At 41.9% G+C, this 26,133-nt stretch overlaps 1 protein-coding gene across 2 annotated transcripts in view; it reads left to right on the forward strand.

Annotated features, from left to right (window-relative positions):
* The window catches only part of WNT7B (Wnt family member 7B), a 91,856-nt gene that overhangs the window by 24,623 nt on the left and 41,100 nt on the right, over nt 1–26,133 (forward strand). The gene's annotated exons all lie outside the window — the stretch shown is intronic.

A 26,133-nucleotide genomic window follows, 5' to 3' on the forward strand; every position in this document is an offset into this window, starting at 1 on the left:
ACCTTAATTGTTCAATGATCATATCCTCTCACTTTATCCCATACAGGTCTGGGACCATTTTGTTGTCTAGCATAGTAATTTGCAACCAGGAGAAAACACAATTGTATTCTTGAAAGTATAAAAAAAATCTCATAAGATGTAGACCACAGAGTGAATGAGAATGTGTTGGACCAGGGGTGCTTTTTAGGCAACCTGAGTACAAAAGCTATGTAAAATTGTGGATTGCTTTAGAGTCATATGATCCTGTAAGGCCTAGGAATGGACAGAAGACAATTTCTATCTCCTCAGGGGTGCAGCATGCTCATTTCCAGCCAGAATGACTTATGAGATGTTATACATGAAGCCTGTTGGTCACCCAAGGCTGACTATTGTGCCTGACGTAGGAAATACTGATTCTGGGGGGAAATATGTTTATGTATGTGCTGGTGGTTTTATAACTGCTGCTTAGGTTTGGGGCTTCTGAAGTGGCTCCAGGGAGCCTGGATTAATGGGTACAAGAGGTGCAGGGTGAGTACCGTAGGAGGATTTCCACAGCTTAGCAGCTGATATCACCACAATGTAAGTGATATCAGTGTCTTGCTGAACAAAGCAATCTGCTGTACTAGGTTCCCGTCTAGGGTCAGTTCTGGCATTTTGTGGCCTAATTTCACTGAAACACTGAAGTCTGGGAGTATCCCACTGGCTCAGTGGGAGCATATATGTGTTTAAGTCTTTCCACACACACTTGAGAGTGTGTCAAAAGCCCATGCCTGCTGTGCTCCATGGGGCCAGCACCAAGAGGCTGAGTGTCATCAGCAGCCACCAGTGACGTGCGTGCTTCCGTCACAGCCTGGTCCCCCGGGTGGGTGGTTGCTTTACCAGACTGTTTTCAGTTACATTTTTTTTCCTGACCAGGAATGTTTTGTTTGTCCCTTTCCTCTTTGCTTTCACAGTTGTGTGGCTCTTTTTAATAGCTGCCTTTAGCACAGGAGCTCAGTCCTCTAGGGAATCTGCCTGCAATCAGCAAAATCGGAAGTGACAAATCTGCATACGGAACGTGCTGAACATGTAACGTCATGTACTGTCCAAAGGAGACATGAGCTCTTCAGGAAATCAGGGTGCTCCTGTGCTGGATATATGGCTTTCAACTCTTTGGAAAATTTGGCTGCTAGGCAGATTGCCTTTTAATTATCGTTCTCTGAAGCCATTCCTAGCACTGCTAAAAGCTTTGTGAAGGTAGTCACCTTCTCTGAAGGCCTGAAGAACATTCATTCCCTTGCATGCCTGTGCTATTGCCAGTGCACTCAGCCAAAGATGCACACATTCCCTGGCTCTGGCTATAGCCTGGATCCCATCCCAGTGCCTCTTTTCACAGAGGTGCTCTCAGGGCTGCCTCACCACCCCATCCATACACAAAGATATGATGTGACCCTTTATTCCTGGTCTTCTCTATCTCTGCTCTAGGGGTAGTCACCCCAGCATTGTCCTTTCCCATTCACTGCTATTCTAACATTTGCTATTTATTTATTTTAAGCTGGGCTCTACAGCTGCCCAACCTCCTATCTTCAGCAGGTTCAATCATCAGCACCCGTGGGGTCATCATCCATCCCAGATTCCCTGGTCTGGTAGGGAAGGAAAGGGAAAACATGCACTGGCAAGGTCTTGCACTGGCAAGACAGGAACACTAAGGCAACAATCATGAGCATGGATACTAATCCTGGCTTCCTAGTATACTCCTTGCCAGTGAGAGCAGTAATTTCTTTGAAGTCCCCAGAGACTTGTAGACTTAAATGGACTTTGGCTCAGGTTGCCTTTTTTTGATACAATAATTTGCTTTAATGATGTGAGTGAAATTAGTCCAGTTCCCTTCCAGTTTGAGATGCAGCTGATTGAAGGGGAGGATGTGAAGTTGCAGTAAGAGGGAGGAAGGGGGAATAGTCTCCTTTGAAAGCAGATAAATGTTACCACTTCTTCTAATTGCATAAAATGAAAAGCTAAGCCATAAACTGGAGTGCAAGTCTGAGATTACTTGACACCCTGTTATTCAAATGCGGAATGCTGGATGGAGCAGATAGAGAGGAGCTTAGTGCTGGAAAAGGCACTTATCTTCACTTGTAAAACCCCTGTGTGTATGAGAAGTCATCCCCAGCCTGGCAAAGGAAGATTAGTGCACACCCAATAGGATTAAAAGGCATGGACACAGGAGACTGTGACACCAGACCCACAAGGCCCCTGATCTGTGGGAATGACACCTCAATCTGGCCAGAGCCTGGGCCCCTGTACCACGAAACATTCGAAACCCCCCCGTCTGTCATGTACTGATGAACATGTAAAGGAATCATTTTGCTATAAGAACTGACTTCCCAGTCCAATTAACCCAGTGAAAAGACTCCTGCTGTTTTCAAAGAGCTTTAGATCAAGCCCAGGAGTGGCTGATAACACACACTGTGTGTTCCTGCGTGGCCCAGAAGGGCAGCAGATATTGCTGCTAATGTTTGGCAGCTCCTGTTAAAGCCAAAGCATACCAGAGTGGCTCCTCAGAGATGACTTGAGTGACAGAAAATTGGCCTCAGTGTTAAAATCCAGACTTGTTTTCAAAGTCAACTGGAATACATATTTGTGTGCCGGATTTTTGCTTTGAAAAATTCAATATGCGGAAACCACAATTGCTCTATGATAAGAGAGGGGTAAACAAAGAGAAGAACAAAAGGAGCTGTGAAAGGCAGTGGCGTGTTGCAATCTATTTGAATGTTTATCTGCAGCAACATGCAGAGGTGGATTCATACAACCAAATTTAGGCAATGAGGAGAAGTTCTCAAGTTTGGAGTCCAGTCTCCCTGGGTGTCTTCTGTAGTTAATGAAGAGACAGGCAGGTCCATGGGGTAATTCAATCCACCTCTGCTCTGAATCATCCTGGGAGGTGTCTGGCTCTTTCCTTGATGGTAGAGGGAACCTGGTGCACCTGGTTGCATCCCTCAGGTGTGAATGGACAGAAGATGGGACCCGGTGAAGAAGTCTACCAAAACTCAGGATGTTCTACAACTCTGTAAAAAATCTGTTTTTAATTCCCGTTAAAATTAATTAGACCTAGCCTGGTTGCCTGAATACTGAGCTGAAAGAGAATTAGAAGGGAGTGAATGGGATGCTAAAGAGGTAGAGGACCAAAATCTGCTCTGTGCCTGTGATCCACCACATCCAAGGAACCCAAGCAGTGTTGGGGGAAATACAGCTATGGCAGTCTTTGTGCTGCCTGGATTTTCAGGTGGCTAAACTGGAGCTGTAACAGCCCCTTGTAAATTGAAATAGTGCTGAGGTGCTGCACCACTGGCATCCTTCTTTAGGCTGCTGGACTGGGGAGGGTGACAACATTGGCAGGCAGCTACAGTCCTTTGAAAGTGGGATAGAGTATCATCCTGAGTTGGAAGGAACAGACAGACAAGGATCATTGAGTCCAACGCCTGGCCCTGCACAGACACCCCGACAGCCCCACCCTGTGCATCCCTGAGAGCGTTGTCCAAACGCTCCCGGAGCTCTGGCAGCCTCGGGGCCGTGACCATTCCCTGGGGAGCCTGGGCAGTGCCCGACACCCTCTGCGGGAAGAACTTTCCCTGATATCCAGCCTAAACCTCCCGTGACACAGCTTCCACTTATACCAACCCACTCCTGTTCCTGAGGCAAAACAGCTTCTCCAGCTTTGTTTTGGTTTATCAGTGTACGAGTGAGAAGGAAGCAGAGCAAAGGTTTCTCAAACAGGTTAGGGGCTCGGCAGCATTTTGGGCAGAGGGAACATAATCTCTAGAGCTGCCAGCATGTGCTTGGGACTTCCAGGCAGTGAGGGTGAGTCACAGGGAGGGACAGAGAGAGAGAGAAAGAGAAGGGAGCTCAGATCTGGGAAGGTAGAGAGTGTGGGTGGAAGCAATTACCATGAAAGAGCAAAGGGCTGCTGTGTGAGTCAATTGAACCTTATAGATACTAATAGTTATCATAAACACCAAAGAGGTTTTAGCAAGCACAATTTTCAGAAAGTAATAAAAGAAAACTGTTTCCTGTGGTTAGAAGGACCAGAGGAGACGACGTGAGTGGAGGAAGAGGAGATGTCAGGACTGCGAACGCAAGGAAGGAGCATTGCGGAGGATGACATAATGGAGCACGGATTAGCAGCAATTATGTGGCATGGGCACGAGATTGGATGATTAGCTTTTCCAGAAAGATGTTGTGCTGTTTTTCCCAGTAATCTCTTATTAATTGGGTGCTAGAATGCATGAACAATACAAGAAAACCCCTTCTTATTCTAGTGGTTTTCTTTCCATAACTAAGTTTTGCCCATAAAGCATTGCAGGACATTATTTTTTTTCCTAGTGCTGCTTCATTTCAGTGCTATGTGTCTTTCTTGCTTTGGTTTTCAGGTGGCACTAAATGTGAGGCAGTCTGCAGAAACATTTTTAACTGTTGAAGTTTCTTTTTGGGAGTTCTGTCAATGCAGAGGTCACTCTTTACTGCTTGCAACATTATCCCTTACAAAGGCCTGCACTGTGGGGTGTAATGACCTATCAGTGATTCATTTATCTTCTTTCTTCAGAAAATGCATTGAGAGGTGAATAAGCATTATAACAATATTTTTACTCAGGTTTTAGATTTTAATAACAAAACAGACATTGTGAAATAAAAAAGATAGAAGTACATCTTTGAAGCTAAGACAGCAAAACAATGTCTAGGACAATGCAGAGTTTTCTCTAACCCTTTTACAATTTTATACAGCCTAAATGTTGGGCATTCCCAAAATTCAGAAGTGTTTTTTCCCCCATTTTCTGAGGAACAGAATGCAGTGATTTTCAAATGAAGTTATCAATAATGCACCTATTGACAATGATTCAATTTGCAGGTGAAGTATACCACTACTCACAATGGATATAAGCATGGGAAACTCAGCCACAGGTGTAAGTGAGGGCTATCATGCAAACCAGAGCAGGGGGAGAGACTTTCTAGCTGAAATTATAGGAGGGGTTGTTATGCATTTGATACAGTGTTAAGACTTTTCCTGTTCTGTGACGTGAAATTTCTGCCTCAGTGATTTCAGATGGGACAGTGCGGAAGATGCTTAGAAAAGAGGCGACAGAAGGTGAGGCTACCCTGACCTTCATGTTTCTGTCATAATGTGCTTTTGGCCAGAGAGTTGCAGTTTGTAGCCAAGTCGTGTCCAGGTTTGGTGTTTGAAAGTTCCCATTTGGGTTAAAATTTCAGTCTAGCAGTTATTCCTTTTTTTTCCTGGCAACAGCCAATGGATCCTGAATGTGGTTCCCACCTAAATGTGTCTGATCTCTAGCTCAGTCACAGTATTTCTACAGTATTTCTGCCTCAGGGCATTTACTTCAAGTGGCTTTGGGCTGTAGGCTTTCCTCCAGGGACTCTGTCTGGGCACGGGCTGTGCAGGGGGAGCAGAAGGCCCCTCTGAGTCAAATATTTGAGTGTTGCTATATGAAAGTTTTTTGTTTTTAAAGTGAGAAGTAGCTGTTTGGTTGGTTGGTTCCCAGAATGAGACTTGATGAAACAGGGAATGATCCCAGCTGCAGAAGTAGTCAGAGGGATCAGACAACAAAAAAATGTTTTGAAGGCTGAAGTCCTAAGAGTTGTCAAACTCAACTCTTTGGACCAGTGAATACTTCATGGCTAAATCTTGCTGAATTTCTAAGGTAGGAGGATTCATGTCTCCTGTTCTCAAAGGGGTATTATGGGATAATTTTTCTGTCATTCTCTCACACATTGTATTGATCATCACCATACAAAAGGTAAGGTCAAGCTCAGAATCTTGCAATAAAATGGAGTTTGAAATGCTTGTAAAGCCTGGGTGTGCACAGTGAGCAGGGAGGAAGGAAGACAATGCAATTCCTCATCAAGAGAGTGCATCCACCCTGTGCACCAAGTGGATGAGAGGGTCCTGTGGAAGAACAAAAGTTGTGTTGCTGTAGAACTGCAGGCTGCATTCCTGTGCATGCACACGGGACAGGTGAATTCAAGTTTCACTGTCAATCCTTGTCCTGGCATTTTCTGACTTGCAAGTGCTTGACCTCATGACCTGAAAATGTTAGCGTAGAGTTGCTTTCTATCACTTAGTATTATGTATGCTTAGAGAGGTTTGAATGGAAAGACTGGCAGAATGAACAAGGACATAAAACCCTGATGTAATTTTTTTTTTTTAATTTTAAGTAACAGTTCTTTTCATACTGAATTTTCTGAGGCTTTATCTATATCGTAATATATTGGCTCAGTAGTTTTTAAATTACCAAGTTAATTGAAGCCTGTTAAATCCTAGAGTTTAACAGTTTGGCATTGTAGAGGCATTGCTCAAATTCATCCATCATATTGCTCTAATGACATTGGTATTTGGCTTATTGCACCCCTTTCATTTTGGAAGGCTAATCCTGCTAGTCCTGCTCACAGTGAAGGGATACATCAACTTGGCCTATTACACTGGACTCCTTTGTGTCAACAACTCAGTAAACAAAGAGACATATCTGGATGCTTTCGCAGGGAACAAAAGAAACAAAAAAAGAGAACTATTTTGTGTATTGCCAAAGAAACAGAAGCATTCACATGGCAAATGAAAACTTCGCTACATGGGTGATGGAAAACCGCTAAGTGATAATTTCAGTAAGTTTGCTAAAGGTTGCACCCTGCTTACAAACTCTTGATTAAATCCATGCTAGCTCCTAAACTCTTGATCTAATTAAAACAAGATGTATTTTTAGATAAAGATGTTAGAACACTCTGTAATTTCTATGGCTGATTGCACACTGCAAGAGCAGGGGAGGAAGGTGAATGGCTGGATGTGTATGAGCACAGGTATGTGTGTACGTGTGTGCCAGTGTCTGAAACAAGGTGGAGCTGAGTCTTAGTTGAAAGAAGAAAATCAACCTCAGCATTTTCTGGATTTGCTTTGGATTTTTTTAAAGAAAAAAAACCTTGTAAAAGGTACAGCCTGCAAAGCAGCTTGGCTGTGGTTCCTAGGGTAAGTGAAGAAAGGTGCTAGGTAGTAGAAGCAGGATATTGAGGCACATAGCTGGATAGAAGAGTGGTTGACCAAAGTCCATTGAACAGAGAACTCCCAGCTTCACAATGAGCTGCCCAAATTCTGTCTTGGGAAGTATTAGTTGGGAGACATCACCACACCACAGCTGCTGGGTGGCTGAGGAGAAAATAGATGTTGTGGCTTCACAGCAGCTCCCCCATGGGACCCACCAGGCCACTTCTGTAACCAGTAGTAATTAACACCCCTATTTCCAGTGTTCCATGGCCATGAGGCAGGCCTGGAAAGGTGAGAGCCGTCCCTCTGAGAGGCCCCTGGGTTGTGGCTAAACTTGTAGGGTGAGCGCTGTAGCATCCTTTGAACACACAAAGTGGGCAGCTGGGAAGAACCTAAGATAGGGAAAGAGATGGGTTAAGCTTGCTCTCTTGCTATCTAACTAACCCAGGGAAAAGCAGTGAGATTGGTTAGTGAAGAATGAGAAAGCATCTATATCTTAGAATGCCATTGTCAGTCATACAGCAGAACTGAATTTCATATTTCAGATGTTTCAGTTTTGGTTTTGGCGGTCATTTTTTATTCTGTGACAAATATGTGTGTCTGAATCAATGACTGGAGGCAAAAAACAGAAAAATCCATATTTTTATGTTTCAATTGGAATTGCTAGAGCAAACTGCTATGGGAAATGATGAGCTGTTCATCTTGTAAAGTGCTCATGAAAAATCAAAATCCATTCCAGCATGTGCTTTAAAGCTTGGTTTCTCAGATGAGTGGTTTGTGACCTCTTTAGGGGTCAAAAAGAGGATTTGGATGATACTACGAAGTGTTATATGGCATTGTGCAGCCCCTTGGCTCCTGAGGCAGAGGCAGTGCAGATATGGGTGTCCTGTAGTTGCACCAGCCAAGGCACAGCACTATGGCTTCAGTGTTCTGTAGGAACTCAGCTCCTTCAGACCTGTGGAATGTGCAGGAGGCAAGGACAGTGGAGCAGAGGAGGTGTGTTATTGCCAAGTGTGGAGTCAGCACGTAAAAAGTCACAAAACTTGTGCTGGGTTTATATTTGGTTCATCTACGTTAAGAATTTGAGATTTAATATAGTCAGGATGTCCTCCTCATCCTTAGTGGGAGATACTTGATCCACAAGCTAATGTTAGTATCCTATTAGTATCCTAGCCTGTTTAACATGGCTGAATTTGAAAATTGTCCTTTAGATGGTACTCCTGATCAGCCTGAAGGAGATATTTAAGATTTGCTGTGCCTACACTCATGTACCTTCTCTGGAGCTGGAAAGCACTGACACGTGTTTGGCAGGAGTGAGGAGGATGGTTTGTTTTAGAATTACTACTTTGGCAACAACACCAGCTCAGCTAGGCAAAATCTATGGGCAGCTGGAGAGGTAAGACCAGATTCCAGCCCAACATCTTTCTTCTGTGCAAATGAATAACAGCAGCTACAGCAAAGTTGATAATTTAGAATTTGAAAAGGATAGTTTGGATGGCAGAGGGAAGCCTGAAACTGACAGTACTGTAATTTTTTAATGCCTCTCCTTTTTGCTGTCAGCCTGATTGTTACTGGTGGTACCTATGTGAGAGTCAGTTGATATATATATATTCTAATTAATTTTTTTCAAATAAATTAATGCCTAGCACTCAGTCTGTAGCATGGAAGAGATTGCAAATATGGGTGGGTCGCTGGCCTGGCTCACACTCTGTCTAGGAAGGTAAGACTGCAAAGAAGCAGGAAAGCAGCACAGTACAAGGAGGTGGCTCCCTCAAACCAGCACAGCACATCAGAGCCAAGAGGAGGATCAGATCTTGTTACTTTGATCCACAGTTGGAGCCACTGGAGAAGTGGCTCTTCACTTCTCATGTGTGGACCTTCTGGAAGGATAGGTGAACAAGGAGAGCAAGTTTAGGCTGCTCTTCAGGACCAGAAGGCTCTCAATATCTGGCACCTACTGGATTCATCCTTCCCACAACCTGCCTTAGCTTGCAAATATGGGAAGTGAGCTGATGCTCTAGGTATGAACAGAGCAGTGTAAGACCTGAGTCAGGTTGCCTGATTTTCCATGAGTCTGTGACTCCAGAGGACAATCCAGATCTGCATTTCAAATTCTAACCTATGGGATGAACTGGCCTCTCATTCCCATGATTTGACATCATAGTCCTAAGGTCTTTCATTTAGAAAGACAACAGGAATGTAAATGTTGTGAAATACTGCCCTCAGTGTGTGCCATGGAGACTTCCCATGCCATTTAGAAGTAGCAAACCTCTGAAATGTGGGAAATACTGGTGCAGACAACTAGAACCAGCAATCCCATGTCCAGCAACTGCTTGGGTTTGATCCTGTAAAGATGTACATCTGCTGGAAACTCTAACTAACAATTTTCTACAAACTCCTGTGTGGGTTTTCAATACCCACCTTTTATATTGTGCTATAATAGTTGGAATTGGCTCCAAAAAGGAATGGGTGATTCATTAAGTTTCCGTAATCACCAAGGAGATGAGCAAGAGGTTGGTTGTCAAAGATATTGCACATGGAAGATGTCATTAAGTTAAGATGGTAGGGAGTGAATTAAGTTTGGCTTTTTGCCAGCGTTTTCATTAAAATTCATTAAAACCTTTGCAAACCAGAAGATGTTTTGGATTAACTGCCACATTCAAATTCCGAAAACCAGTTTTTTGCATAGTTCTGTGCTTCAGTATTCACATCTTAAAGTGCCACTTCTCATCTATTGCTGTTGCTGGGAATTTCAATCTCTGATTTTTTTAAGACTCTGGGCTTTTCTTTATTTCACCCAGGATAGGTTTGAAGATTATTTTGTTTGCCTATACAGTGTCTCACCATGCTCAAAGGAAGGTTTGGAATGTTTTAGATCCCACCATCAGCTAATGCTACTTAAGAAGAAATGGTGGAAACTAACACATTTTATCCAGGATAGGAGTAGAGTTCCTGCAGCACCATTTAATTTCTTGTTAAAGTTGCCGTACAAAAATTTCTGCAGTCCAGCTTTGAATCCTGGCTTCAGTAACCCAGGACCTATTTGTTAATGTTTTCTTTTTAGTCAGTGTCAGGTTACAATTTGGCAGCTTTCTACACAGCTTTCCTTATAACTATATCCAGGCCAGGACAGCTGTAAGCTTGCAAGTCAACAGCTTGCAATCAAACCCAAGGATCTCAGACACTAGGAACAGTCTGTCAATAAGACAAAAATAAAAACTGCCCACCAGTTTACCATGCTTCAGCGTCAGGGATATTTAATTCCACCCCCTCTAGCTTGGAGTAACAGCAGTTTGAAAGTATTAGATTACTTGGTGAGTTCACCAAATTTAGTGAAGCGCGTGGAATGCGGGTGGAATTTTGATATTTTGTGCAGAATTTGAAACTCATGAAGATGCAAAGAATTGGTGGCCAGTGAGATAAGTTATTATAGGCAAATATCATACAGCTTTTTATTTTCACAATTTTGATTCAGATCATGATGAAACTAGTCATTTGGAATGATGTGAGTTTGGCCAGCCTTGGGATAATTTCCAGAACCCAGAACACCACAGCTTTTATCTGTCATTGCCTCATTGATAGTCTCTATATAGAATTCAGGGATTTACTTGTAGAACAGGAACTCTCTCTTCATCCTCAGAGAAGATTTTTCCAGTTCAGCAGTGAATGCAGCAATCATTGCATGTGGGTACGGAAATAAGGGAGGCAGAATATCAGTTTCTAGAAACTTACCAGAAGAAGCGTGCCAGAGATTTTTTTCTCTCCTTTCGCTCTATAAAAAAGAATACACCAGCTATATCTTGTAAAAGCTGAACAAGAAGCTTTTTATAACTGGAAAAAAAGCCATCAGGCAAACACTGAATTATCACTTTTTTTTTTAATGTTGGCTATGCAGAGTTTTATTTTTCTCTGCAAGCCCTCTATTTGTCACACTGAGTCATCTGAGGTCAAGCAGCTCAATCCTCTGCCATAGTGCCCATCTCTTCTGGGATCAGTCTTGGCATGCTGGCACAGTGCAGCTGTTGGCATTCCCAGGCCCAGCTTGGCTTGGCTGCCCCTGGCAGTGCAGTCAGTGGTGCCTGGCATGGACCAGCAGCTCCTTCAGGCCATGCCGCGTTGCCTTCCCCCTTCTTGTGCAGAGCTTCTCCTGGTGCTGTCACAGCTGGGACCACATCATGGGCAAAGTGACACTGACACTGGGGAGCAGAAGGCTCACTCTATGAGACTTCTTTCTCCCAGTATTTCCAGTTCTATCTGGTCTGTCCTGTTTTATTCCTGGAATTTATTACCATTTCAGCCTTGCTGCAGACTTCAGTCAGTAAAAGTGACTTTAGTTGGCTGCAGTCTGTTAGGACCTTATACTGCAAGCTACTTGATCTCTCTTTTGGGTTTACATTTTCCTTCTGAGTGAGTGATTTTTTGGCATGGGAAACATTTATATTAATTATGAGCTTTTCTCCGTGTTAGTTTCATGCAGTGATGTTGTTTGGACGTACATTATGATACACTGCTGAATATTTGGCAGAACTGAGATCCCTTCACCTAGAAATGTCAATGTTTGTCTTTCACTGAAATAGCACAATGGTGGTTTTGAGCAAAATAACCAAACTGGATGGGGAACTTACCATGACAGTTATGATTCAAAAATTGCTCACAGTATAAAAATCATTAGAAGGTCAAGTTTCCCATTTGAAGTCTCTAGATCTGTGAATCACACTTGCCTCTATTAGTAAAACAAGGAGGATAATCTGTTCTGTGCAGTGTGGTAATTCATTCATTACCATTTCTAGAAAGCCCTGAGTGAGCCTATTTCATAAGTCTGGCTCTTTTGCTACCCAAAATTCTTCTTTGGTAGGTTATGGCCAAAATCTATCCTGGCATCACTTGACTTCTCCAGACAGAGAGAACCCTAAGAAACACATATAATGCTATACCTTCTCTTTCTGAGTTAAACCTACATTCACCTATACTTTGTATGCATTTCATACAGATAAGTCATAACTATACAATATTTATGTTCCCAAATGAGTCCCAAAATAGTTGCAGGCCTCTGACACATGTATTCAATTTTACATTCATGGTATTGTCCTCTTGGGCCGTAGAGTTAAATATCATGTCTGAACTTCTAGGTTGAATCATTTGAATCTGAACTGGAAAATATCAGTCCTTTACTTAAGCCCTTTTACTCAAGTAATCAGCAGGTTTCTTGCCCCCCAGAATAAAAAAGCTAGGATGGTTTCTATACAGAAAAAATGCAGAAAAACTGTTCAAACAGAAAGAGCAGAAGAATAGAACACATAGTTAATACTTACAGGGATTCTAAGCAGGCAATTTTAATTATCTGATTTTCTATCAGTTCTTTGATTCCAAAAAATGCCAGAGGATTTTTAACACCACAAAAGATCAAGCCCTCTGTTTCATCTGTGGGAGGCAACGACAAACTGTAGGACATGCATCATCATCTGTGACCATCTATTTTCCTTGTGAATTAGGCATTTGGTATCTCCAGAGGAACTGGATTTTGGGTTAGCATGACATCTCATTGTTTTGTTCTACAACAAAGACGCTGATTCTTGTTAACTTTTGGGAGTTGGTTTGTGATGTTTGGATTGTATTATTAGGATCATGCGCCATATGGGTTAGTTATCAGATCCTTCATGAAGTCACAGTTTTCCCTACACCAACTAAAAATTCCCAAAGGGGCGATTTCCTTACTCTCATCTTTCTGTAAGATAGGAGGAATGATGTTGATTTTTTTTTTCCTTTCTGGTGACAGAAAGTTTTGAAGCATAACAAATAAGATGCTTAGGAGAGTTCTAAAGCATAAAGTTCTTTAAGACATGGCATTAAGGTATTATTTATAATTCTTTTTTTCCTGAAAGCATGCAAAACATTCTCTTCATTAAAGTAACTGAACAAATACATATGTTGCTCCATTAGTGCAACTAGTTTTCCTTTAAAATAAAAATTTTTAGCATTCTGTAAGTATTTTTTAGAACACACTGGAAGACAGAATAAAAGCTCTCAGCTTGGAAAACACTGGTCAGCCCAGGAAGAGCCTTAGGGAAGATGGATTTTCAACAGCATGAACTGTGATTTTTTTTCCCCTGTCTGTGGGGTGGGCTTCCCCACACAGAAAGGTATATTGTGTCTCATGGTCAAATTTTCAAAATAAGTGAGAATTCTGTTTACCCTCCAAATGGGTGGCCAACTCATCACAAAGAATTGTCTGTCAATTGAGTAGATTTGTGAGAGGGGTGAGTGGACCTACTTACAGACTGAACCCATGACCTCCTAATCCTATCTCATGTGTAGTGCCTGCCAGACTGTTCAATGGTCGTTAGACCTGGGTGAACAGTTTGGACAAAAAAAAATTGAGCCTTTCTGGGGATTAAAGATCCAAAGAAACCAAAACCGAGCTCTCTAAGTTACTCTGGGCTTTCAGCCTCCACTCAGTTTTATTTTATAGTAATGTCTTTCCCATGCTGCATGTTTGTTCTGCCATGGCAGTAAACTTTCATCCTGGATCATGTAGGCTGTGATAGGAAAACTTGAGGATATGGCACAAATGCTTTATATGTGAGGTAGAGAAACCAGAGTTCAATGATTCACAGTAATGGCATAATGCAATGGTAATCCAATAAAATCAGTCTCTTTGATTTTTACTAGGGATGAAGTGCTCAGAAGTTGGTTGAAAACACTGGCTTAATTCTAGAAGTGTTACTGGATAGAAACTTTTATATCATCCATACTCTATAGAAAATCCATTAATTACAGAAAATTCAGAAGGACTGAATGATTTGAACTGCACATCTGAACTCCTAGGGTCCCTTGAATGTACAGACTGGCCTAGAAATTAAACAAAGGGTGGCAGTATTTAAGCCTACCACTGAAAAATACTTTTTCACCAACACATGTAGCTCCTTACAAGAAAAACTTCTCTGGCTTTGTTTGGAGACACAGGAGAATGACTTGGTAAGGCTGGAGGTGATGCCACCTCACCTTCCCAGTTCACAGATCTCCAGCTGGAGCAATTCTCATTCTCCTGAGCAGTTGCTCCAACTCTCAGAAGTGCAATGAAACCAAAACACATCAAGCCTACTTTGGCTACTGTTTGTTGGGAAAATTGATTCTTATGCTGTAATTCCACTCAATACCCCTCCAAAACTTGGTGTAGATTTATTCAGGCTGTGTATCAGTGGGAGGCAATATATGCAATATTTTTAAGACTCCTAAAATAGATGCTTTTAAAACACAAGCTTTGTGTATTTTAGGTACTTAGTGAAGACACTTTTACTTGACCTGTCTCAGACAGTAAAACCTCTAATGTAAATATTAAGCACAATGTAAACAAATTGTTTTTCGGTACTTTTAACCATACTTCCCCTCCATCTGCCCCATGTTCTCAAAGTCAGATGCTGGAAATCAAAGGAGTGCTCCTAACCGGACACTAATTGCTGAACTGCTACTGTTCCACTAATGAGGGGGTGAGGCTCAAGGAGTCAAAATACTTTTGGGTCTGTTTTACACAGCTGCAATGCAGTCCATGCAGGAACTGAAGAAGTCAGAAGCAATGGTAATTCACTGTACAATGAGGACTGAAGAGGCACTTTAGGTCTCAACTCTATTTTACTAAGTGGAGCTAAAGATGTGGAATGGCAAAAGCAGTTATCTTGTTTTTGTATCCCTGAGAAGAGAAGAGGGGAGTGTAATTCCAGTCATGATGTGTAGTTTATCTTCTTGTGCAGAAAGCTTGGACCAGTGGGAGAGAACATTGAAAAGGAGGGTAGAAATGATCAGAGGTCTCATGCATGAGAGGAAAATTTGAATGAGGGCTGTTTTGTTCTGCAGAAGGTTTATGAACAACTTAAAGGGCAATGCAAAGCCTCTGGGGACAAAATATTCTGTTCCCATTGGGTATCAGAGAAGAAGCCCTGAGCTTTAGTTGCAGAAATTTCATAGAATAGAAATATTGGAATATTCTGAGTTGGAAAGGAGCCACAGGGATCATCAAGTCCAACTTCTGGCCCTGCACAGGAGAACCTCAAGAATCTTACCCTGTGCCTGAGTGTTGCTCAAATGCTCATTGAGTTCTGTCAGCCTTAGAGCCATGACCATTCCCTGGGGAGCCTGTTCAGTGCCCAACCACCCTTTTAGGGAAAATTTAGGTAGGATGGTTTATAAATGGTTTGAAGTGCCTGTCAGGAGTGGGAAAGGTGCAGCTGATCCTGCCCAGGGAAGGTGGATGCACTACTGTCTCCTCAAGGTCACTTACTGTCCTTGAGGAGTTTGTTTCCTTCTGTGGAACTTGTGCCTTCCACTCACCACTCAGACAGATGTGTTCACCACCTTGCTCTCTCACCAAGCTCTCTTGGGGGAATGCAACTCATTCAGTCCCAGCGTTCATGGTCTCATATTCTCCCAAAACAAACTCATCTTCTGAGTATGCCATAGTGCTTAAAAGCTATTAAATTCAGAGAGTTTTAGGAAACTTTAATAATTTCTGAGCTTCCTAGTAGTCTGTGATGCTGCTGTTAGCTTAAGTTTTTCTTCTGTGGAACAGAAAAATGTAATTCAGACAGAAAGCTGTCTTCTCTTTCAATTTCTGTTTTTTTCTTTCTAGGGGTAAAAAGTTAAAAAGATCAGTGGCAAAAGAATGGTAGCATCAGGGAGAAAAATGGGAGTAAGTATTTGTTAGCAGTGAAAGGAGATTTCTGTGAGAGTGGGGGGCTGACTGATGGTGAAGACTGGACTGTGGCTCAGATGTGAATGTTAAGCCAGGCTTAACCTGCTCTGGGTGCTCACTGGCTGATGCTGTGTGTGCCATCAGCTGCCTATAGCCCCTGTAGATTGCATACAACTCACTCTGATAGAACTGTTTTAGTACCACCTCTGCAGGCTCAGCTGTGAATCCCAGACAGTCCTTACCATTCACCTCTTTAGACCTCCTCATTCTTTGGATTACATGGGCCATAAAGGGATTTTTTCACATTATCAAATTCAGAAAGAGAACTGGAGGAAAAAGGAGTTTAAGATGCCCATAGTCAGCAGCATCTTCAGTTTGAAGGCAAGAAGCAGCTAAATTGGGGTCAATATGCCACCTTACAAAAAGGCAGGTAAATGCCTGTGTGTGTGGGATCTTTTGAGAGAGGATTTTAGGAGGAGAAATATTCCATCCAGCTGCCTTCACAAGCTTACAGCGATTTGCAAAACACCAAGGACACACCCAGCACGGGCCACTGGGATAATAACACAGATGCAAGATTTTTATGGCTGCACACCAAATTTAGAAACTCCCTCTAGAAAAACAACTCAAAATGACTTTTGCTAATCCTTCTGAACACCTGGAATAGACTCAACAAGCCAGGGAACTAGAAAAGTTACTGTGTGGTTTTCCAGGCCTCTTATATCACTCAGAATTAAAATTTTGAAATAAGTAGCTGAAAGATACCTTAGACATTCATAGATAGCCCTGTTTGGTGTCACATTATTTTGTGCCAGTGTTGACAGTTCAGATTATAAAACAGAGAGTTGTTGTTCACAGAAAGGCCATGTGGAGCATACAATAATTAAAATGCTTGAAAATCTGCATAGGAAATAAACTTTTATATTCTGCAGTTTCTGAGGGGTTCCCCCCTTTTTCTCCACACTTGAGACTTTCCCAGACTGAAGCTATTTTATAGTGATATCCAACTTTTAGGTACTGATTTGAAGGTCTGATCAGACTAGTGATTAAACCCTATTTCCATATCTAACCAACATGTATAATCTCAAATAGATAAACTATTTCCTAACTTCAGTAGGGTAATTCCTGTAAGGAACTAAATTATAAATTATCTAGCTGATGGATCAGAATTTCTTTTTGAATGATCACCAATATCCAGTGGGGAGTTTTTCTGCGTTCAGGGAATGCAGGCCTGCTCCGTGGAAGTGCCAAGCAGTTTTGCTTACAGCTGGTGTGATGGTACAAGAAAGGCTGCAAATAATTTTCTCATCAGGGAACAGACTCAGAAAATGAGAGACAAAATTAGTTAACACACTAAGAGACTATTAAAAAATTATTTCCAAGTGCCATTTGCTATTTACTTAAAATATGTTGCATTTTTAAATTTTTCTTTTCAATAACTATTAAGTATAGAAAACCTACCAAGTGTAGCATTTCTGCACTCTGCATTTCTTAGGCAACTTCCTTAGTATAACACCTGTACCTTCTTAATGTATTTTGGGCTCTGGTGTTTAGCATGAGGTCTTTGTACAGGGACATATTCTGGTACATTGACTTGGGCTGACTTGCAGTTAACAACAAATTTTCCATGGAAGCAAATAGAACCACGTGACAGGAAAACACAAAGGGTGTCAGCCATACATCTAGCACCTTGAAATCTGTGATAGATCTCTTCTATTCAGTAAGATGGTCCTAAAAACAATCTCCTTCCTAAATCAAGGCTTTGCAAGATCTTAGCTGAGCTATGCAGGCTGAAAGGGACTTTCAGGGCACTTTCGTTTGAGGTTACAGCCAGCCCAGGGAGGTCATTTAAAGTTGGCTGTCCAGCCCTAGCACAACCTCCTGGCTGCCAAACCTGTCCTGGGAGCAGAATGCATACCCAGGCAATCAGCCTGTGCCAATCTGAGCAGCCTGCTCCACTGGAAAGGGAGGCCCTGGCACAGGGTGCCCAGAGAAGCTGTGGCTGCCCCATCCCTGGAAGTGCCCAAGGCCAGGCTGGAAGGGCTTGGAGCACCCTGGGATAGTGGAAGGTGTCCCTGCCCATGGCACGGGGTGGCACCGGATGGGCTTTAAGGTCCCTTCCAACCCAAACTCTTCCATGATTTTGAGGAGAAAGATCTGTTTCTTTCCAAGGTGATGTGGAAGGTGCACCCTTCCTCCTGTCCTTGGTGCTGGAGGCGGAGAGCAGCTGTACATTCAACCCATGTCCCTGACAGAGGTAGCTCTGCACCAGCACCCAGACACACCACCCTTGTCTGCTGGGATATTGCAGTTCTCCTGTGAAGGAATAAACTCTGACATGAAATATTAAAAAAAAAAAAAATTTAAAACCCCACAGTTTTCCTCATTCTTACCCATTCATGCTAAACCTGGAGAGGTCCACGGTTTCTGCTTCTGGGACTTGATGTTTCTTTTCCAGTTTTTCCCACATCTTGAGAACAATACAAATGTGTTCACTGTGAATGAGTGTCTCCCAGCTACTGTAGTTTGAGGGAAAGGTGGAGGTGGGTAAATGAGGAGGAAAAGTAACAGGGGCTCAAGGTTTCACAACCAAACTGGGACTACTCTCAAGGTGCCAGTGATCTGCCTGGTCCCACTTGGGTGGTGCCAAGGAGGTGCCCAGTCCTCACACTCTCTTCCTTGCCTGCTGCACACTGGAGCAGGAGGAGCTGTCCTTCTGTCTGCCATCCCAAAGCTTCAGCTTTGTAGAGGAACATCAGAAGAACTCATCCTGCTCCTTGTACGCCCTGCAGTGAGGCACTTGGAGCAGATGAGAACGCGCTGCTGCTGCTCTGAGCAATGCTCCCATTCCAGATGTAGGAGCCAGTAAGTAAACCTGACAGCACCAAATCTGTGGGTTTTTCGCTTTGTTTGTAGATGTTACTTAATTCCATATCCTGACTTTTTATGGACTTAGGAAAGCTTTATCACCATGAAAACAGTGGTGAGGGAAGGAACAAAAGAAATAAATCATGGCTCATCATATTCAGTGGATAAAAATTCAGTGTCACTGACAAAGAGAATTTAATTTTTTTCCTTCTGCTGCTAATTGAAGACCAGTAAGTCTTGTTTTGTGGTCATATATCCATGTGCAAAAAGCAGCCCTCAGTGATCATTTAGTCTGAAGTGCATTATGGGAAGGGTCAATGTGGCCTCTCCACCTTTATAATAAAAGAATGTCTGAGACAACTTTGTATGGCTTTTCAGGTGTACCTCAGAGCTGCATTTTAATCCTCATGATTAACAGACACTGCAATGGAGTCTCAACATTTCAACACAATATGCTGAATTCTCCAACATAATGGCTCAGTAGACTTTCAGAATTTATTCTCATTGGTTGCTCAGATCCTGATGAGCTCCTAGCTGAACCACGACAGCAGTAAAGCCAGCTGATTTCATTTTGAGAAGGAAAGTCTTCCTCTCCTGTAGACCCGTTATTGCATGCTTTCCTCTTTCAATTTTTGTATCATATCCATGAAAGCCCTATGCAAACAAAGCAAAAAATTCAAGATCTTTCAAAAATGTTTAATGAAAAATATCACTAAGCATATCTTTTTAGATAGATCCCAGTAACAGTCCACCTTAAAGATTTTAAAGCCACAAGGCATACCTGGCATTTCAGAATGAGCTAACCAACAGATAGATGCTTCTGTGCAGGACATCTGTGCTAGGACTGTGGCAGGCTTTCATCAGATCTCACAAATTAAGCAGGGTATGGTCTTGATAAATCTTGGACTTTGCCTGAGGACTACCTGTTTCTTTCTTCCTCTTAATCCATTCACCAAAGAGAACAGACTGCTAAACTTTGGTCAGAGACAAAATATGCACTTCACTTAAGTTTAATTAAGGCTTGGAATTTATAAAGCTTGGAAAATGCCCATATCTATATATATGTTGTGTGCGATTGAAGAAAGGTTATTTGTTCTTATTTACTATAAGAAAAACATGACAGAACCGTGGACTTCACATATTGAAGTGTGAAATTTTCACTTTTCTATGATACTGAACTGTTTCTGCATAGACACAGAAAATCTGGGAGTTATCTCTTCCAGCTGCTTTGGTATCTCAAAGCTGCATTGCATGCCAGGAGAACTGCAATATCCCACTCCAGTTATTCTGCAGGGCAACTTTGCTTTTCACAGTGGTGGGCTGCTGCTCAGCAAACAGCTCTGTGCCTCCCTGTCAGATACTAGTGTGGCTCTTTCTAGTACTAAAGGGAGCCAGAAATGGGGTGGAAGGCAAATTATAGTGCTGGACCTCAACACCAGCTGTGAGTGCTTAAAGGGGTATCTTGGCACTGAGGAATGGACTTTGTTGTTACTGAGGGTGGAAGCTGCTTGGTACTCTGCAAGGTAAGGCATGTGCATGTTTGCAGAACTGGACTGGAAGGTCCTGCTAACGCTGTTTATAGAGACAAAAGGAAAAAAACTGTGTGAAACAGAAGTGTTTCAGTTTGATTTCTAAATCTGATAAAGCTCTGTTTGTAAGAGGAATCAAATAATTTTATATCAACACCATTTTTCATTAAGCCTATTCAGGTAAGTTCAGTTGCACCATGTATGTCACCACCTTCATCACTGACAAGACCAAAGCAGGAATATTCCAGCCTTCCATGAATTGCCCAGGAGAATGCTAGAGTTGCTGCCTTCCTGCAGCTTTCAAACACTGGCCTATCAGTTTTCTCTGGTTTAGCAAACCAAACACTTATTGAAACACAAATTCCTTTGGAATCATTATTTGCCACACTTCAGATATTTTAACACCCAATTATATTTTTATAAATTTTTATATCCACAGGATGTGTTTTCCACCATATAAAAAGATGCCCCCAGAGTAAAGTGATTTGAGACTGAGTGATTTTGAGAGGAAAGAAAATCTCATTATACAGTAGTTTGCCATAAAAATTCTGGAGGACAGTGAATATCCAATGAAAATGGAAATGTAAATTTGCTAGTGTGGTCTTTATAATAAGACACCTGAGGCCTGTGAAGCATTTCTGTTCTCCATGAGCCTTTTGTTGGTGTAAAAAGTTGAATACAGGTAAACGACAGATGTAACAGTCTTCAAGATATCCTGCTGTTACATAGCAAGTGTTGCCTCACTGAAAGATTATTAAAAATTATTGCAGTGGACCAGTCATACAGCAAATAAGATGGGTGTCAAAATCAGATTTCTCTTGCTCAGTGGACAGCAGGAATTTGCAGGAGGTTGGTGCTGGTGCTGATCTGTGAATGGCATCCCAGGCAATGTCTCCCCTCCTTCTGCTGAAGCCTAACGATTCACTGCTGGCTTCACAGCCAGGCGGGTGGGGGAGGGTGTGATCCCAGGGTTTGCTGGTGTTCCCTGATCCCTATGGCACAGAGGGATGGGGGGCATGCCCCCACTCTTCTTTCAAGCAGGCATTCACCCCAAGGCAGGCTCTACCCTTGTGTGTGTCATCCCTCAACTCACCCATCCCACCGCGCTCATTCCTGGCCGTGCCAGCAAGCACGCTGCATGGGATAGCAGGCCCTTTTTTGGGTGAGCCCCTGGAAGAAATCTCTGCCTTTCATTTGGTGGGAGTGAACAGGCGTGTGTGCAGCCCCAGGTGCTTAGCCCCAGCAGAGGGGAGAGCAGCACAGGGCTGAACCACGCAGCCTTTCCGCTCCCATCACACACGTGCCGAACATCGATTGCCCAAAGCCAGGGTGCAAAACAAAACTGAAAGCCTAAGCACATGCATGTGGCACTCAGAGCCCAGGACACTCCTGCCAATTTCTGCAACTGATACGCACTCAAAATATTTACTTAGGAATTCTTAATTAAGTCAACCATTTGGTAGTGGTGTACGGTTTCAGGTGTGTCGCAATGTCACCACAAAGTACCTCGGTGGCTCCTGCTAACAAAGAACCCACTATGTGGATTTTTCTTTTTTTGTCAGAGATGGTGGGGTAAGTTTTCGGTACAGTGTGCCAAAAAGCTGCACAACTCCTCTGCTGTTAATGGGGTTCATGTGGCTAAATCCCTTCATTCCTTGCTGAAAACAAAACCCCCTGCCCAACAGCAGTTTCAGGTGAATATCAAAAAGCAGAGCTGGGGTGGGATCACAGTGACCCTACAGTTGCCTATCCAGGGGCTTGCAGCAGGGCTGGGTCGGTGGGAAGTGCATGCTGTGCTTTTGTGCAGCCAGGAATGCAAGTGAGGGAGGGTGCTGGAGGAGAAGAAGTTCTTGACACCAGTCCTGGGCTCCAATAAAATGTAATTTGCCCAGGGAGTACAGATTGGCAGAGAATTTTTGAAGCAGCTTTTTAGTGTTTTTAACCAAAAGGTTAAAATCAACTTGATTGTTTCATCTGTATGCAATGTGTTGTTGGCTTAATCTCCTATTTTACATCTTTTGTCATGTATTTGTCAGAATGGTATATTAAGCTCCTAGGAGAAATCTCATTTATGCCTGTGAAGGAGTTTGGGGACAAGTCTAAAGACTGGTCAGTTACTGCTCTTCATCTATAAGTAGACAGTTCTGTTTCATAACTTCATCAAAATTCAGATTCTTTTCAAAAGAATAAAATTTAAATTTAAATTTTTTTCTACTTATGTACATTATAAAGATTTACTTTATATATTTTCCACTTGTGCAAAGACTGTAAACTGCAGTTCACATGATGACCTTCTTATATGTAAAATTAATCAGAAGTTGCAAGGACATGATAACATTTGAAATCAATGAAATGACTCATGCTCAAGTTAAGTGAATGCTTGCTTTTGAAAATATAAATGGAGACTCAAGCAAGTCAACCAGGAATGAGGAGTACAATTCTCTTCCAACAAGCAGTTCTTAAAAGTCAGGTGGCCTTAGTGCTTAATTTCTGAGGCATTTCAAAGATCTTTACTTTTATGACTCGCTTAGAATATCTAATAATTTTCATTCCACTTTGTGAAAAGGAATGCTGGAGTTGCTTAGGTCCTACAGAGGAGATACAACTGTTACAGGAAATACATTTTCAAGAATAAATTTCTCTTTTTGTGACAGGATTAATCTGTCTTTGCATGAGTAAGCAAGCATTATTTCAAAAAATGAGCTGAAACTTGTCTCCCATTGCCATGTTTTTCTGCTTGCTGTGACCCAGTCCTAGTTATTTTTTCAAGTGATAAAACACCTGATGTTTCAGAATTCTTATTTCCAAGCCTTCCAAAATCTTGTTCACCAAGTTTAATTTGATGGGAATTTGAACTGCAAGGTCCTATCCAAGCCCAGATCTGATGGGATTTTTTGTTTGTTTGTGTGTGGGCATTTTGTTTGTTTGTTTGTTGTTGTTGGGTTGTTTGGGTTTTTCCTGTGGGTTTGGGGATTTTTTTGGTGGTGGTGGTGGGTTTGTTTGTTGTTGTTTTTTGAATTTGGGCATAACTCTATCTATAGATATTGCTCAATTTCAGTGCTGGTGTTTCTTTCCCTTGGATTAATGGTATAGGCATGAAGAAATGTCAAAGCTCTCCATATGCCAGACACTAGTGCCAATTGCTTAGGAAATGTGCCGCTATTCCACTCACTCTGTTTATCTGGATAAGCCATGTGGATGGTGTTTAATTGAATAGCCCATGTGGATGACCCAGCAGAGTACTCTGAGCCATGTGGAGACTGTTGTGGTGCAGGATGGTTGCAATTACTGTAAACTGCATCAGAAATCTTAACAAAATGCCACACTCAGGAGTTTCTGGTGATAAGAATCAAGGCAATTTGCACCACAAAGAAAGATTAGATGAAAGAAGATGCCAAAATGTGGCATGGAGGATCTGCCTTTTGACAGCTATAAATTGAAACAATCTCCATCTTTGAGAAAAAATAATGCAGCCTTCAACCTGCCAAGGGGCAGCAGCACATCACAACCCTCCCAAATGTGTGATGGATGCACAAACTGAGGGACACCACAAGAAATAGAGGAGAGGAAGCTTGAAATGCTGTTGGGTGCATTTCTTTAATAAAAATAAAGCTCTCCAAAACCTCAGTTTCATGATTCAGCATTTCTTTTGGCAGTGTAACAATTTAAAAGTAGGCTAAACTAGTCTGAGGGAATATGCTGGTAAATTCAGGCCAGAGAGGGGGAAGTTTCTGGAAGTAATAGAAAAACCAAGACCCCTTCCACCCCCAATGACTGCAGTTTAATTGTTATGATACATTTCACAAACACATAATAATTATAATTTTAATGACACAACACCCTCGCAATACCTCCTAAAGCAGGTATGATCGTGCTTATTTTCTGGATGAATAAACCGACCCACTGTATTAAAATACTTTTACCAAGGCTTGCTCCAAAAAACAATGGGAGACCAAAGAATACACTCTTTAACCTAATTATGAGACAGCAGGGACATGTATGAAGGAAGCAACTTAACTGAAAATTATACGTTTAGAGGCTGTGGCCAATTCTTGCTTTCCTTTGTTTTGAAAGTCGTAAGGTTTTTGCTGCTCAACTTGAGAATAGTTAGTGGAAACTGTGGAATCCCAGCAGTTTAGAAAAAAAATGTCAGGAAGTTATTGCACAGTTTTTATCAATTTTTTATTTTTGTAAAAAAGTATTTATATAGCATACAAATAATTTTTATGTGTAAGTTTTGCTAGTAAGTCGGTAGCATAGCCTCAGTAACTTGGTGTGCATCAGGCAGCTACAAGACCAGAACTGTGTGTCTTGTGCATGTGCCAAGCATCAAATGGAATTTTGAATGCCTTGGGCATGTCTCTTTCTTAGGAGTCAACCACAGATGTGCTCAGGGCTAGATTTTCCTGGAAGGGTCAGTGTCTGAAGCAGCAGTGGAAATGGGTTACCGGGTGGGAAGGTCTTGCCTGGGCACCTGGTCTGTCTCGGGGAGCTGGGCAAAGCCAGGTGGAGGAGATGGGGCAAGAATGGGGCACAGCATTTTAGTGTCATCAAAGAGTCTGTGTTTCTGAATTTGACACATCATCTATGAAGGGAAAATGCTTTCCTTTGTATTTTACTGCAATATTTTCAGAATATCCATCCTACTTTGTGTGGAAAGTGGATGAAGTCAGAGAGAGAAATGCTCCATGACCTTTCAAAGAAAATAACACTTTTACTTTTCAGTATTGAAAATTGTGTGATTAAAAAAAAAAAAAAAAGAAAAAAAAAAAAAAAAAAAAAAAAAAAGAAATTTTTATTCTGATACCTTCCTCTGTGATTTTCATTAGTTTTTGAAGCCATAACATAAAGGTCATAAGCCACTGTAAAGAGAATCTTGTCCCTATACCAACATAATACTTTTTTTTTGATTGTCACATCTTTTGGAAAGTCCTAATTTAAAGACATCATAATTTAAATTTTATATATTTTTTAAATTTTAAATAGTAGAAATATTTTTTGCCAGAAAAAACCTTAGCTCAAAACCTGCATGAATCTCAGGGACTCTCTGGTTCCAGCTGATACTCCAACTTTGTTGCTCAGCATCCAGAGGAACACAAATTAAAACTGCAGGTCTGAGCACTCCTGCTCCAACACTGGGAATGGTCAAACTGCAATTACCTTTTGTTCTTTCTTCTGCTTAATAGGCAAATCAACGGGGCATGCACGTGCTGGGTGATGCCTCATTTCTGTATCCATAACCCCCCTCCGCCACCATAAATCGAAACCCACAAGTGGTGAATTTCTCATGTATTGTTAACTTTGGAAAAGATGCAAAAATACCTACTAAAGGCAGAGTGGATCATCATGGAATTTCCATTCCACAGGAACAGCAGTATTTCATTTTGGCCGGGGAAGAGCTCTCAGTTTCACCCTCCTTGCTCTGGCTTTACTGTATCTTATTGAAATGGCAAAATTAAACACTCTGATTTCATTGAAATACAGCATTTATGCAATCTTGCAGTTACCTTGTGATGGAGTTGACAAATTCTTATATAATTCTTTAATTTTGTTTAGTCAGCATTTCCCCAAGGGAGCATTTCCAGAGGGAAATTTTTAACAGTAAGATGAAAGGCCTAGGCTGGTGTTCAAGGTGGGAAGGAGGATCATGGGGCAGTCAGTCTGCTTGTCCAGAGCTGGCTGAAGCATATCCACAGGCCTGGCAGGTAGATGTGACCAGAGGCATCACTGAACGTGTACCCATATTGTCCTATATTTTTCAAAATATTACCATTTAAAATGTAGGCTGTAAAGATATTGAAAAATGAGCCTGTGAAGATGTTGAAAAGTGAGCTGAAAAATGAAAAATAAATGTGCTCAAGTGAAAACATAGGGCAGGTGCAAGTTATATGCAAACTTCATAATGACTTCTGAAAATTTACTTGAAGAATGAGAACTGCAAATGTTTCTAGCCTGGATGGCACATATTAAGGATAACTCCTCTGTGTTCCATGATGTTTGCCAGATCTAAAAGCACAGTTATGCTGGTGAACTTCATTAATCATTCAATA

Source organism: Pyrgilauda ruficollis, unplaced genomic scaffold (assembly GCF_017590135.1).
Source record: "Pyrgilauda ruficollis isolate IOZ18807 unplaced genomic scaffold, ASM1759013v1 scaffold73, whole genome shotgun sequence".
In the NCBI taxonomy this organism is placed as follows: domain Eukaryota; kingdom Metazoa; phylum Chordata; class Aves; order Passeriformes; family Passeridae; genus Pyrgilauda; species Pyrgilauda ruficollis.